At 38.2% G+C, this 16259-nt stretch overlaps 1 protein-coding gene across 3 annotated transcripts in view; it reads left to right on the top strand.

Annotated features, from left to right (window-relative positions):
- BLTP1 (bridge-like lipid transfer protein family member 1) overlaps positions 1 to 16259 on the top strand; it is a 207168-nt gene that overhangs the window by 634 nt on the left and 190275 nt on the right. For all 3 annotated transcript variants that reach the window (XM_055550342.1, XM_055550341.1, XM_055550340.1), the window contains exon 2: positions 1015 to 1101. The gene's annotated coding sequence lies outside the window, so the exon portion shown is untranslated. The remainder of the gene's footprint in view (positions 1 to 1014; positions 1102 to 16259) is intronic.

Here is a 16259-nt window from a genome sequence, read left to right as displayed (position 1 = left end):
GGCAAGGGAGCCTTTGAAACCCTCTCTACTCCTCAGGGGTGGTGTGCTTGTATTCTGATTATCGTTGCTTGCTGAGTCTACACTATGGAAGAGTACATTTCAGCGGAAATATCTTTTGACAAAGGAAGGTGAAGGGAAGTTGATCTTCCCTCTACAGAATTGTCCCCCTCCTGCTTCTTGGCCTTAGTCTTGACAGAAGCCAGTTAGGGACGCTTGTTAAAGGGAGAGAGTTCTTGTAAATTTCTTCTGTAAGGAAATAATTGTTTTCCGTGACTGTTGAAACATCTGAGTTTCAACTGGTTTCACGTTGCTGCTTTCAGCTCTGTGCATAGCAATGAAGCTGATTTATTTTAAATTAGCGAGATATATGAAGTATAAAAATAAATGAATTAACCAGAGTATTTATCTTATCGAAGTACTGGTGTTACATGCTTTATGTTCATATCTCATTTAATAATCATAACAATCCTGTCATGTAAAGTCTGTTTTTAACTCTCATTTTATAGATGAGAGAACTAAATCCCACAGCCCTAAAAACAACTTGTCCAAAGTCAGAGCTGTGATTTAAATCAGGTAATTGGACTCTGGTTCAGAGTCCTTTAAGTAGTATGGTTTACCACTCCCAAGCAGCTTGAGAACTTGCAAGGTGATTTTCATTTGATAAAAAATGCTGGGAACAGGAAGGAAATTGAGGCATCATTTTTGCTGGCAAGGACCCAGGAGTATGTTTTAAAGGTAACATCTGACCTCTAGAATCCTCTGATTACCAAAATCATGCTCTTTCCATCCGTACAGTGGGTTTGAAATCTTTGGAAGACTGTAGTTTGGAAACGTGTGGTCTTCTAGTTTTAGAAATATTTTTTGAAGAAAATATAACATTGGATTAATATTAGTTTCCTTGTGTGTGCACACATGCAAGGGCATGTGTAATGAAATCATTTAATCTGAAATGGTGAAACTGCTGATAAAGCCAGAATATCTTGTATAATTGGTTAAAATTGGTATTCTTTTCAGATGTGTTAAGATGAAACACGTCAGATAGGCCTTCTGATCAAGAAAAGGAAAACAACATTACAGACTCTGGAAAAAAACAACTACTTGGTAAATATTTTGGGTTGTCAATTAAAGTTCACGTAGAGAAAATCTAACTTGCTGCTTCAGTCGTAATTTAACCTGCTTAAATTAACCGGCTTAAATTGGTCTAAGAATGGGGGTGGGTGACAGTGTTGTATAAGGACCTGTCAGTCATTTTACCTGAGTTTTGAACTGTTGCTACGACTGACAGTTGAGTCATGTGCTTAGCTTGTGTATTGGCAGGAGAAAGCCAAGGGAAGTGTTTGTTTGATTATCTATTAAGTGTCAACTTTCTGTTCTCTCTTTTGCTTCCTCATCAATCTGCCCACGTTATAAAGGATTTTAAAAAGAAAGGAAGAAAATTATAGTTGATTTTTGGTTTGTTATTCATAGAATACTGTGTATAGTTGAACATAAGTATATTTTTCACCATGAGTTCTACAGAGAATAATAGAAGACATAGTTAAACATGATTGAGAGAATCTTAATTTCATAAATAAGTACTCAATTACTGTTTGAGTACCATATGTCAGGCATTTTTTTCAGGCTTCTGATAAGAGTTGTGGTCATCATGGCTCTGGAGAGTACTAGAGTAGTGAACTTTTTTCTAGAAGGCAATATTTTTGTTAACCCATATCTTTTTTAAAAAGTTTTATATGCAGGAATGTTTTTGGTTTATGTAAAAACTAGGAAAACAGCACTACTCATATAGTAGTGTTTATAATCTTTCATATTATTGTAGTTAATAAAGGAAGGTCCTCTTATTAGTGCTACTTTAAGGTGCAGTGGGAAACCAGAATTCTTACAGACTTCACTTTTGTGTACTGTTTTCCATGACAGAGATAGTTGTAGACCGTATCTTCTTATCCATTCTTCTTTTGATGGGGCTGGGTTGTTGCCATATCTTGGCTATTGTAAATAATGCTGTGATATATACTCAGCAGTAAAAAAGGATGTAACTTTGCCATTTGTTACAACATGGATAGCTTTTGAGGATTTAATGCTAACTGAAATAAGATGAAATGCAAATACATGATTTCATTCATATGTAGAATATAAAAAACAAGGTGAAATAGGAAAATAAGATCAATGTATGCTAATGAATAGAAACTAAATTTTTGGTGGTGAACACATTGTAGTTTATACAGAAGTAAAACTATAATGAAACTTAATATTATAAACTGATGTTACCTCAAAAATAAATTAAAAACTATAGTGTTAGAATCCCAAAAGTTCAAGGGAGATTAAGAAAATTAACTCTTTAATTTGAGAAATTTTCAGGGAACTTATATATGACAAAAAGAAGAGACATGGTCAGAGAGGTAACAATATGCATGATAATTGGAGAGAGATGAGCTTGGAAGCATGGCAGTCAGTTAGAGGCTATTGTAATCTAGGTGGCAAATAAGCCTTAGAAGCAAAGCAGAGCAAATGGGAATTAAGAGATGGCGATGGATTAAATAGATACAAAGGAGATAAAATGGGTAATATTTAGTAGGCTTGAGGGAAAGTGGAGTCAGGATGACTTCTAGCCATTATCATGTTCAGTTTTGTTATTAATACTTAATATTTTCAGGATAAATGAACTAAATTATCTGATATCTAGCTGATATCTAGAAACTGAGTGGATTCTGGGCCCATTTACTGAGGGAGTATGTAGGAAGAGAAATATATTGAGATGCATGGTTGGCGGAGACAAGTTCAGATTGGGGCTTTTATATTTTAGGCATCTGTGACTTCCAAGAAATGTCATTAGGTAGTTGTATATATGGATCTGAGTTAAGAAGAAGACTCAGCCTGATATTTAAATTTGAAGTCTTAGTTTATAGATGATAGTTAAAAGCAATGGGAATGTGTGAGATCAGTAAGGGAAAAACATGTCGAGTAAAAGAAGAGATATGAGAATGGGGAGTAATATTTAAGGGTATTTAATAAGGATAGGATTCTCAGGTGTCTCAGGGGTAAAGAATCTGGCTACCAATGCAGGAGATGTGGGTTTGATCCCTGGGTCAGGAAGATCCCCTGGAGAAGGAAATGGCAACCCACTCCAGTATTCTTGCCTGAAAAATTCCATGGACAGAGGAGCCTGGAATCTCCTACAGGGCTACAGTCTATGGGGTCACAAAAGAGTTGGACACAGCTGAATGGCTAAACAGCAGTAAGGGTAAGGTGAAAGGAAAACATACCTCAAAGATGAGGTAGTAGGCAGGGAAGTAGAAGAAAATCAGTCACAAGTAAATGAAAGTCCTGAATTTGGAAGAAAGGAATGAGTATTAGGCATCTTTGAGGCATCAGCTAAAATGAAGATAACAAAAATATCCACTGGACATGTCAGTTAAGTTGTTGACCTCAGCAGGAGCAATTATGTAGATGGATCCAGTTCACACTGGGTAGAAGATAGGGAAAAGAAATAGCTGATGTCATTTGCCCTTTCAGAAAGTTTGGCTTTTAAATAGTTAATGGGATAGTTAGAGATATGAGTTTGATAGAGAGTGTTTATTTTTTAAAGGTATGAATGATATGAATACATTTATAGTTTTTATTTGCTGAGGATAAAAAATCATCAGAAAGAGAATTTGAAGACAGAGGAATAAAGGAGAAGAATTGGTGGAGCAGGGTCATTAACCAAGTTGGAAGGGATAGAATACAAGGATGCAGGTCAAGTGTGCTTTAGATGTCTCCTTAGACAAGAGGGAAGGAAGCGGTGATGATTATGGGTATAGATAAATTCGTTGGAGACAGGGTAGAGGTTGCTCCCCAGAGTCCTTGCAAGAGATTTGCACTTCATGGTAGAGGATTTGGTTCACTCATGTGATCAGTGGCCTTCTCCATGTGGTTTTGCTGACTCCTAATCATTTGGTGAAGAGGAGTGAGGGTAGTGCAGCTTAAGATGGCAGATTTGAATCATCAGGGTAGAGATAGCTTGCAGATATCTCACAAAATTACCTTTCTCATACTTTGTATTAGTTATTTGTTGCAGAGTAAGAAATTATCCCCAAACTTAGTCACTTTTATTATCTCAGAGTTTCTGTGGGTTGGGAATTTGGGAGTGACTTGAACTGATTGTTTCTGGCTTCAGGTCCCTCATGAGGTTGTAGTTGATTGGCTGGGACGTCAGTTAGGTGAGTGCCCAGTTGGGGCTAGAGGATTTGCTTCCATGATGGTTCATTCACGTGGCTTTTGGCTGGAGGCCTCAAATTCTCACCACATGAACTCCTCTAGGGCTTCCTAAGTGTCCAAACAAAGCACCTGCAGCTGTCTTGCTCTGGAGCAAATGATCAGAGCGAGAGAGAGCACACGCACACAAAGAGGAAGCTATGATGCCAGTTTTCACAGGGTGAGACGTCATTCCATTGCCCTGTTCTTTTAGAACTGAATCGGTAAGTCCAGCCCACACTTGGGAATGAGTTAAGCACCACTTCTTGAAGGGAGGAATATCAAATACTTTTTGTACATATTATTAAAGCTTCCACATAGCTGCTATCAATGGTCAGTTTCTTTAGGGGGAAAATAAGCTCCGTAAAAATATATAGCTACAGCCTTTATCTCTTCCAGGAGAGAGAGAAGTGTAGAAAAGTGAGGAGGTGGTTCAGTCAGATTTGACTTTACAATTTATCCTCCTTTACCATTGATTAGGCTCAATAACTTGATGTGTTGCCTCTTGTAGTTAATTTTAAAAAGTGACTACTGGCCTTTAATTTATTTGAGAATTCTTTTAGAAGAAAAAAAAATGCCATACTGGGCAAAATATGAATTTTTTATACCAAAATGTGGATTTTGGTAACATTAAATATTAGTTCCTGATCTAGAATTTAGAGGTGGAAGGAAGGGATTCATTTTTGTAGTTAAAAAAAGTGGGAACCAAAAGACAATTACAGGCTGATTTCTGTGAACGTATGTATGAAGCACAAGGTGAAATGAAGATTGCCAGGAGAAATATCAATAACCTCAATGCAGATGACACCACCCTTATGGCAGAAAGTGAAGAGGAACTAAAAAACCTCTTGATGAAAGTGAAAGAGGAAAGTGAAAAAGTTGGCTTAAAACTCAGCATTCAGAAAACTAAGATCATGGCATCTGATCCCATCACTTCATGGCAAATAGATGGGGAAACAGTAACAGACTTTATTTTCTTGGGCTTCAAAATCACTGCAGGTTGTGACTGCAGCTGCGAAATTAAAAGATGCTTGATCCTTGGAAGAAAAGTTATGACCAACCTAGACAGCGTATTAAAAAGCAGACACATTACTTTACCAACAAAGGTCTGTCTAGACAAAGCTATGGTTTTTCCAGTAGTCATGTATGGATGTGAGAGTTGGACTATAAAGAAAGCTGAGTGCCAAAGAATTGATGCTTTTGAACTGTGGTGTTAGAAAAGACCCTTGAGAGTTCCCAACCAGTCCATCCTAAAGGAAATCAGTCCTGAATATTCATCGGAAGGACTGATGTTGAAGCTGAAACTCCAATACTTTGGCCACCTGATGTGAAGAACTGACTCATTAGAAAAGTCCCTGATGCTGGGAAAGATGGAAGGCAGGAGGAGAAGGGGATGACAGAGAATGAGATGGTTGGATGGCATCACCGACTCGATAGACATGAGTTTGAGTAAGCTCCAGGAGTTGGTGATGGACAGGGAGGCCTGGTGTGCTGCAGTCCATGGGGTTGCAAAGAGTTGGACACGACTCAGTAACTGAACTGATATGATATGAGAGGTAATATAAATTTACACAGACTGTAAAGCCAAACTGTATAGGTTCATATCCTAGATTGGCCATATCTTAGCTGTGTTTGTGCTTTGCTTCTCATTGCCACAGTTTTCTGTCTGTAAAATGGGGAATTGTTAATAAGTAGTTATTTCTAACAGATCAGTAACTGTATGTAAAGTGTTTAGAACAGTGCTTAGCACATAACAGGCAGTGAATAAATGTTGGCCATTTTATAATGGTAGCTATATTTTATCATTATAATGGTGAGTTAATAGCATGGAATGAACATTTAAAAGAGTAATATAACATTGTCCAAAATGTTTGTAAGTCTAAACTTTAGAGTACTGACCTTATTGGACCTTGTCACTTTTTATATATATGTGAAGTGTGTTTTATCCAGCTCCATATCCACTTAAAATACTGTTTCAGGTTTCACCTGTAGTATAAGGTTGTATCTGCATAAAATTCCTAAAGCAGCCTCTTTATGTTATAGTATTTATGTAAAAGTTCAATTTAACTGTTCTCAGTTCATAGAGATTGGCTATTAAATGGATGTTAGTTCTCTGCATAGCAACATCCTAATAAAAATAATTGCTTTGGACTTCGTACGATGAGAATGTTGGTAAACACACATGGCCAGTTACTTCCTCCCTCTCCCCCATATCCATATCCCTTGTGACTCAGCTGGTAAAGAATCCGTCTACAATGTGGGAGACCTGGGTTCGATCCCTGGGTTGGGAAGATCCCCTGGAGAAGGGAAAGGCTACCCACTCCAGTATTCTGGCCTGGAAAATTCCATGGACTGTATAGTCCATGTTGTCGCAAAGTCAGACCTGACTGAGGAACTTTCACTTGCACTTTGAGTCAGTTACTTCTTAATTAAGGCAGACATAAAATGACTTTGAAATTGAGACCTGTACAAAGGTATCTCAAGATAATTTCTTACGAATGTGCAGAAACCAAACCATACCTGGAAAGTTTTCAAGTAAGTTTGAAATATATTCTGTAACAGTTAATGTAGAATCTGTATATATTGTGTAACAGTTAATGTAAAATCAGTCTAGTTTGGTTTATGGGCAAACAATGCAGAAATGTCTACAAAGTGAATGCTTCACAGAATTTCTAGTGTACAGAATGCTGCTATGTGCTGATAGATACGCTTGATGTTGAAGAGAATGTCAGTGTTGATGAAGTTTAAAGGAAAGCTGTAAAGCTAATGTATTTTCCAGCTCTTAAAACCTGTTTAGCATAGTAATCTATATGCAATATCCTGTGTATAAACCAAAATGACAAACCAAAATGAAACATAATATATAAAAATGTTTATATATAAACATTTATATATATATATATAAATATATAAAAAATATAAAAAAAAAACTGAGTTACTTTGCTGTACAGCAGAGATTGGCACAACATTGTAAGTCAACTATACTTCAATAAAAAAGAAATTAAAAAACCCCAAACAACCATATAGTTTTCTTTATGAAAAGGAACTGTGGTTAAATTCAAAGAACTTTAACAATCTGAAGATATGTGAATAACTTTTATACATATAATTGTGACTTAATTGTTACATGAGAGATTTGAGTATGATTATTTTTTCCTTCATTTTTGTTATATATGGAATGGGTTATCAAGATGTTGAATATCCTTTTCTTAAACTCAAGTAAATGAAAACCAAATTTTCTTGAGTGTGAAAAAGATCATCTAGGAGTCTCTTGGCCTTGAATAAGTACTTACCTTTGGCAATAGTTCATAATTATGTACTTTGTACAGTGATGCACTTATTTCATTCATTTATGAAACAAGTATTTATTGAGAGACTACTGCATACCAGGAACTTTTTTGACTATTGCATAGGCAGATGAATAGGGCAAAGTGAAGTTGCTCAGTCGTGTCCAACTCTTTGCGACCCCGTGGACTATAGCCTACCAGGCTCCTCTGTCCATGGGATTTTCCAGGCAATAGTCCTCGAGTGGATTGCCATCTCCTTCTCCAGGGGATCTTCCCAACCCAGGGATCGAACCCGGGCCTAACGCATTGTACACAGACGCTTTACCATCTGAGCCACCAGGGCAGACAGAATAGCAAAGACATCCTTAAAGAGCAGTTAGCAGTCTTGTGGGGAACAGACTTCGAAACTAATAGTTAAAATGTGATGAATGCTAAGATACAGTTACTACTGTGGGCAGCTGGAGCTCACTACCACTGGGGATCTCTCACAGACCAAATAAAATATGCGTCAGAGTTATCCCAAGTCAAGAGCAGGGAGGCTGCAGGTGTTTATCCAATGACTTTCTAGGCATCATTGACTTTAATTCTGGCATTTCTGGCCTACCCTAAGTACAGACTGAACACATTTCTGCAGTCAGAAAGCAGCCTACAGTAGGGTGTTACAAGTGTTCAGAATGAGTAATCTTCTGGTGTAGAGGTGAATATCAACAGTATACGGGCAAGGCACGAGTGGCATTGATTGCCAGCATCAGGCATTTACACAGTATATTAACCTGCTGTGTGCCAGAGTTGTTCTAAATGCTTTACGTGTCCAAACTGTAAACTCTGTGAGGTAGATACTATTAGTGTTCTCATTTTACAGATGAATAAGAGCACAGAGAGGTTAGGTAACTTGCCCATGGTCACATAGCTATAATCTTCGAACTGGTTTTTGAATCCAGGCAGTCTCAGTCGATGCTCTCAATCCACACTGTGGTCTGCTTTTGGAACAATACAGTCTGAAGCAGGGCCTTTTGACTCTTCTTTTATTCCTTGATAACTGCTTCCTCTTTCTCCCTTCCTCCAATCTCTTTCCTGTTGGTGTTTTTCCTTCTTTGTTTGTAACCTAGCCCTTTCCCCTTTTAGATAATGGTACAACTGTTCAGCTTCCGTTCTTACTCTCAGAGCTATCAAATCAAGTAATTCTTGCTGAGGTGTTAGCTGATATTTCTGAGGTTTTAATGAAGCCTTTGAGTTTGATATTGCTTGGTATTTGCATTTTAATTTGTTTTTAAAAGACAAGGATATAAGAACTGAAGAAAGACAGACTTGGTGGTAGAATGACAGATGATCAATTGACAGATGATCAAGTTGATATTCTAGAGGTGGGAGAAACCTGTTCCTTGGCCATAGTTATAAGGAGAGGCTGTGGCGTGTGTGCTTGGGCAGGAAAAGCCCCTTTCTTGCCTGTCATGTCCTGTCTCCCAGCCACCACCCTCCTTTTTTTTTTTTTTTTTTAATTAAGGAATAATTACAAGCCAGTTGTAAAATATTTAAACAATAGTTATCTCTCAGAAGCAATGGCTTTGCTAATGTCTTTGCAGATTAATAAAAGTATATACATATACACATCACATATACATATATGCATATGTGGTGTATATATATGGTTTAGATATGTAATACATATAATGGATAGTCTATTATTTTTAAATATAAGTAGAGTACTATACAGCTTTTTGCTCAACTTGCTTTTCTCCTCCTAACATTACATATATCCTGAACATTTCTCTATATTCCCTATAGAGCTGTTTTATTCTTTTAAAAAGGCTACATATTATTTCACATAGTAAGAGTATTATATATGGTAAGGGTGTCCCATAATTCAACTGTTTTCCTATTAACTGACATTTTTCTATTTCCTCAGTATGATATATAATGCTGCAGTGATTATCCTTGAAAAAACATCTTTGTTTCTAAGTATTTCTGAGAAATAAATAGAGCCCTGGAACTGAAATTTTTAAATCAGAACATGTACATTTTTGTAGTATCTGATAAATTGTTTTTCTCAAAGTCACTTTACTTCTGTCAACTATAAGAGTGCCCATTTCCCTGTACTTGTGCCAATGTAGTTGTTTGTAATCTTTCTAAAATTTTTTGCTTTTATGACTGCTGCTGCTGCTGCTAAGTCACTTCAGTCGTGTCCGACTCTGTGCGACGCCATAGACGGCAGCCCAGCAGGCTCCCCTGTCCCTGGGATTCTCCAGGCAAGAACACTGGAGTGGGTTGCCATTTCCTTCTCCAATGCATGAAAGTGAAAAGTGAAAGTGAAGTTGCTCAGTCATGTCCGACTCCCAGCGACCCCATGGACTGTAGCCTACGAGGCTTCTCCGTCTATGGGATTTTCCAGGCAAGAGTACTGGAGTGGGGTGCCATTGCCTTCTCCAGCTTTTATGACTAGTGAGTGATAAATTGTGAATGTTGCCAATTGCTAGTGATATTATCTTTCTGTATGAATTACCTGTTTATAAATTTTCTCATTTTTCTGTCAGATTATTTGTTTTTTTTTTTTATTGATTTGTAGGCTGACTTCTATTCTTGTAGGACCAGATCAAGATTTGGAGTTCTGTATTTAAAAATCTGATGATGCAAGTATTAGATGTTAGTTTTGTTCCTTCATGCAAGTGGGAGAGAAAATAAGTTGAATATAGTATTTGAAAGGTTTTACAGATAATTCACTAAGAAAAGTAATTTTTTTTTTTTGAAAAACTGTTTCTAAGAATTGTGATAGTGGTGGTGGTATTAGGAACTTTGATAAATCTCTGGCCGTTGCTGTGTTTGATTAAACTGTTTCACATTTTTGTGCTTTTCTTTGTACGTCACTAAAATAGTAATTGCCACAATTTCTTTTCTAATGTGGACAGCAGTTTTGAAATGAGTCCCATGGATTTCAGGAAGAATGAACAGAATATAGGTGAATAAAATACTGAGAGAACATGTCTTAAAAAGTGTAGATCAATGTTACTTTTTGTGTAATAGATAAAAATACCATTTAAAATGACATACTTGAAATTAATGGCTGTGTTCAAGGCATTGTTACTGGTATTGTGGATACAAAGTTGAATAAAACAATCTTTATTCGTCATTATGATTGAGAGGAGAGAAGCAGGATAGATTAGATTCAGGTTATGTGTCTTTGCAGGAATATCAAGGAAGTGAGACCGTTTTCTTGGAAGGCAGCTATGCTCACCACTATGCTACCAACACTAGGCTGTTTTCTTCATTAAAAAGTAAATGATTTTGATTTATACCTATATTGATGGTGTTTACTTTGATCACTTGGGCTTCCCTGATAGCTCAGAGGGAAAGAATGTGCTTGCAATGCAGAAGACACAGGAGACGCAGGTTTGATCCCTGGGTCAGGAAGATCCCCTGGAGAAGGAAATGGCAGCCCACTCTGGTATTCTTGCCTGGAAAACCCAATGGACAGAGGAGCCTGGTGGGCTACAGGCCAAAGGATTGCAGAGAGTCGTACACAACTAAGCACACAGGAACTTTGATCACTTAATTGTCAGCTGTCTCAAACTTCCTCTTTTCCCCTTCTTCATTAATAGTTATTTTGGAGACCAGTTATTCTAAGACATAAGTATGCTGTTGCTCATCAAAATTTAGTTGATTTTTTATATTGGTATGGATTCATAAATTTGTATTTATTAAATGGGTTGTGGTTTGTTACTATTATTTATGGCAGTGCTTAAATTGTCCCAGATTTTGCCAATGGGAGCCTCTTAAAGCTGGTTTTTACTTCCTTTTAACATTTTCCATCATTCTTTGACACTTCTTTCCTTTATGGAAAAAAAGCTCATCCTGACTTTCCCTGCCCTAGTTGTAGAATTAGCCATTTCTTCAAGGACCCCTCTAAAGAGAAAATGGTTTTCAGAAGAGAAGTCTTCTGTTCATTTATATTGGGTTGCTGCTCTCAGGGTCTGTGAATGAACTATGCACACATATACATATGCAGCTATAGCTATTTCTGTATCCATTTATATTGAAAGCCATACCTCTAGTTTTTATTCAACACCACAGAGTTAATTCTGATTTTCTTCCTTTATATATCCTCTGACAGTGAGAAACTTGGCTTCCATTATTCTTGATATACTTACTAGATTAACTCCCTCCACATCCCCTGCATGAGCCACCTCCCAGGTGTTTGTCCTCCTATCCTGCTCCTGTCGTATTCCAGATCACCCTCCTGCATGGAAGCTCTGCTTATCTCTTTGGGATCTGATGCCTTCCTCTTGGGTTCTGACACCCTGCACTAGGAAGCCTCCCTGTTTGAATGACCTTCTTTCCTCCCCAGGCTCTAATACCTGAGCTGGACTGCTCCTGCCCTCTCCCCCTGCCTTGGATGCCCTTGTCCTTCCACCCAGGCTCCAGCACCTGGGAAGTACTCCTCCTCATCCTGCTATGGCTTTGATACCCTAAAATACTGCTGCTTTCCCTCTACCCTTTTCAACACACAAATGGATACTTAGAGTATTTAAGGTTTTATTTGGCTCTGACTTTCTTCTTTTGGCCATTGAGACTCCTGTCCCTCTCCTCCCCAGTACATATGCCTTACTCTAGTTCACTTCAGTTCAATCACTCAGTCATGTCTGACTCTTTGTGACTCCATGGCCTGCAGCACACCAGGCCTCCCTGTCCATTGCCAACTCCTGGAGTTTACCCAAACTCATGTCCATTGAGTCAGTGATGCCATCCAACCATCTCATCCTCTGTCATCCCCTTCTCCTCCTGCCTTCCGTCTTTCCCAGCATCAGGGTCTTTTCAAATGAGTCAGTTCTTTGCATCAGGTGGCCAAAGTATTGGAATTTCAGCTTCAGCATCAGTCCTTCCAATGAATATTCAGGACTGATTTCCTTTAGGATGGACTGGTTGGATCTCCTTGCAGTCCAAGGGACTCTCAAGAGTCTTCTCCAACACCACAGTTCAAAAGCATCAATACTTCAGTGCTCAGCTTTCTTTATAGTCCAACTCTCATATCCATACATGACTACTGGAAAAACCATAGCTTTGACTAGACAGACCTTTGTTGGCAAAGTGATGTGTCTGCTTTTTAATATGTTGTCTAGGTTGGTCATAACTTTTCCTCCAAGGAGTAAGCATCTTTAAATTTCATGGCTACAGTCACCACGTGCAGTGATTTTGGAACCCAAGAAAAATGTCTGTCACTGTTTCCATTGTTTCCCCATCTATTTGCCATGAAGTCGTGGGACTGGATGCCATGATCTTAGTTTTCTCAATGTTGAATTTTAAGCCAACTTTTCCACTCTCCTCTTTCACTTTCATCAAGAAGCTCTTTAGCTGTTCTTCACTTTCTGCCATAAGGGTGATGTCATCTGCATGTCTGAGGTTATTGATATTTCTCCTGGCAATCCTGATTCCAGCTTGTGCTTCATCCAGTCCAGCATTTCTCATGATGTACTCTGCATATAAGTTAAATAAGCAGGGTGACAATATACAGTCTTGATCTACTCCTTTTCCTATTTGGAACCAGTCTGTTACTCCATGTCCAGTTCTAACTGTTGCTTCCTGACCTGCATACAGGTTTCTCAAGAGGCAGGTCAGGTGGCCTGGTATTCCCTTCTCTTTAAGAATATTCCAGAGTTTGTTGTGGTTCACACAATCAAAGGGTTTATAGTCACAGTCATAGTCAATAAAGCAGAAGTAGATGTTTTTCTAGAACTCTTGCTTTTTTGATGGTCCAATGGATATTGGCAATTTGATCTCTGGTTCCTCTTCCTTTTCTAAATCTAGCTTGAACATATGGAAGTTAACGGTTCACATATTGTTGAAGCCTGGCTTGGAGAATTTTGAGCATTACTTTATTAGTGTGTGAGATGAGTGCAATTGTGCAGTAGTTTGAGCATTCTTTGGCATTGCCTTTCTTTGCCATTAGAATGAAAACTGACCTTTTCCAGTCCTGTGGCCACGACTGAGTTTTCCAAATTTGCTGACATATTGATTGCAGTGCTTTCACAGCATCATCTTTTAGGATTTGAAATAGCTGCACTGGAATTCCATCACCTCCACTAGCTTTGTTTGTAGTGATGCTTCCTAAGGCCCACTTGACTTCGCATTCCAGGGTGTCTGGCTCTAGGTCAGTGATCACACCATTGTGATTATCTGGGTCATGAAGATCTTTTTTTGTACAGTTCTTCTGTGTATTCTTGCCATCTCTTCTTAATATCTTCTGCTTCTGTTAGGTCCATACCATTTCTGTCCTTTATTGTGCCCATCTTTGCATGAAAAGTTCCCTTTGTAACTCTAATTTTCTTGAAGAGATCGCTAGTCTTTCCCATTCTATTGTTTTCCTCTGTTTCTTTACATTGATTACTGAGGAAGGCTTTCTTATCTCTCCTTGCTATTCTTTGGAACTTTGCATTCAAATAGATATATCTTTCCTTTTCTCCTTTGCCATTTGTGTCTTTTCTTTTCTCAACTTTTTAAGGCCTCATCAGACAACTATTTTGCCTTTTTGCATTTCCTTTCCTTGTGGATTGTCTTGATCCCTGCCTCCTGTACAGTGTCACAAACCTCCATCCATAGTTCTTCAGGCACTCTATCAGATCTAATTCCTTGATCTTTTTATCACTTCCACTGTATAATCATAAGGGATTTGATTTAGGTCATACCTGAATGATCTAGTAGTTTTCCCTACTTTCTTCAATTTAGGTCTGAATTTGGCAATAAGAAGTACATTATCTGAGCCACAGTCAGCTCCCAGTCTTGTTTTTGCTGACTGTATAGAGCTTATCCATCTGTGGTTTCAAAGAATATAATCAGTCTGATTTTGGTATTGACCATCTGGTGACCTCCATGTGTAGAGTCTTCTCTTGTGTTGTTGGAAGAGGGTGTTTGCTATGACAAGTGCATTGTCTTGGCAAAACTCTATTTGCCTTTGCCCTGCTTCATTCTGTACTCCAAGGCCAAATTTGCCTCTTACTCCATGTATTTCTTGACTCCCTACTTTTGCATTCCAGTCCCCTATAATGAAAAGGACATCTTTTTTCGGTGTTAATTCTAGATGGTCTAGTAGGTATTCATAGAACTGTTCAGCTTCAGCTTCTTCAGCATTGCTGGTCTGGGCATAGACTTGGATTACTGTGATAGTGAATGGTTTGCCTTGGTAATGAACAGAGATCATTTTGTCATTTTTGAGATTGCATCCAGGTACTGCATTTTGGACCCTTTTGTTGACTAGGATGGCTACTCCATTTATTCTAAGGGATTCTTGCCAACAGTAGTAGGTATAATGGTCATCCTAATTAAATTCACCAATTTGAATTTTAGTTTTTAGTTTGCTGATACATAAAATGTCAATGTTCACTCATCATCTCCTGTTTGACCACTTCCAATTTGCCTTGATTCACAGACCTAACATTCCAGGTTCCTATGCAATATTGCCCTTTACAGTGTCGGACTTTACTTCCATCACCAGTCACCTCCCCAACTGGGTGTCTTTTTTTTGCTTTGGCTCTGTCTCTTCATGCTGTCTGGAGTTATTTCTCCACTGTTCTCCAGTAGCATATTGGACACCTACCGACCTGTGGAGTTCATCTTTCAGTGTCCTGTCTTTTTGCCTTTTCATACTGTTCATGGGGTTCTCAAGGCAGGAATACTGAAGTGGTTTGTCATTCCCTTCTCCAGTGGACCATGTTTTGTCAGAACTCTCCACCATGACCCGTCCGTCTTGGGTGACCCTACATTGCATGGCTCATAGTTTCATTGAGTTCGACAAGGCTGTGGTCCATGTGATCAGATTGGTTAGTTTCCTGTGATTGTGGTTTTCAGTCTGTCTGCCCTCTGATGGAAATGGGTAAGAGGCTTATGGAAGCTTCCTGATGGGAGAGACTGACTTCACCTTGTGGCTTTTAGCATAAACTGTTTAGGTAGGAAAGAGGAAACAACCAGGTTGTTTTTTATTCCATCATTTACTCAGTGAAGATTATGCAGTAGGTTCTTAAATCAATCTCCACTTCATCTTCTTTAAGGGATTGTCTGTGTGGCACTTAAGCAATGTGGCAAAGTGTATAGCCCCAGTTCAGTCTGGGTTTTCTGTGTCCAGTGTTGTTTTTAGACACTTCCCTTAGGCCAGAATGTCTCCTTTATTTTAGGGCCTTTGTTAAGGCTTAGCCTTTACTTCTATACTTGCTCAAAATATATTCTTTTAACTACTGTTAACAACAGTATAGCAGCCTTTGTCTGTTGATTTCTGTTAATGATTTTGCATTAACTAGTAATTGGACAAATGTTGGTAAAACTGTGATACTGCAGCTTTCTGTCTTGACAGTTCTTAAAGTGATGGGTGGTCCAAGTGATTTTGCAAGAAGACTGTGGATCCTTTTGGCAGAGAGATCACTTCCCCTTTTATATGGAGATCTGAATGCCAGGGTATATCCCTCATGGAGTAACCGCTAGGAGTCACTAGGTGTTCTTTTCATCAACTCAGTAGTGTGCTGGCGATACATGTCTAAAATGGAAAAATAAGTTTGAGATAGGTTCAGACGTTATTTTATAATATGTAAACCATTATATAATATATGAATATTTGGTTTAGATTGTAGGCCTTCTCAAAGTGTTTTCTCCCTTTTAAAATTTTTACTTTTTTTAGTCTCAAAAGATAAGAAAGAGAAAGCTCATGTTGTAAAAATTAGCCTCCTAATTTTGCTACTAGTTCATAGATTTTTTTCAAAGTATTGT

Source organism: Bubalus kerabau, chromosome 16 (assembly GCF_029407905.1).
Source record: "Bubalus kerabau isolate K-KA32 ecotype Philippines breed swamp buffalo chromosome 16, PCC_UOA_SB_1v2, whole genome shotgun sequence".
Classification (NCBI taxonomy): domain Eukaryota; kingdom Metazoa; phylum Chordata; class Mammalia; order Artiodactyla; family Bovidae; genus Bubalus; species Bubalus kerabau.
Note: the sequence above shows the minus strand (reverse complement) of the source record. Positions and strands in the feature narration are given on the sequence as shown.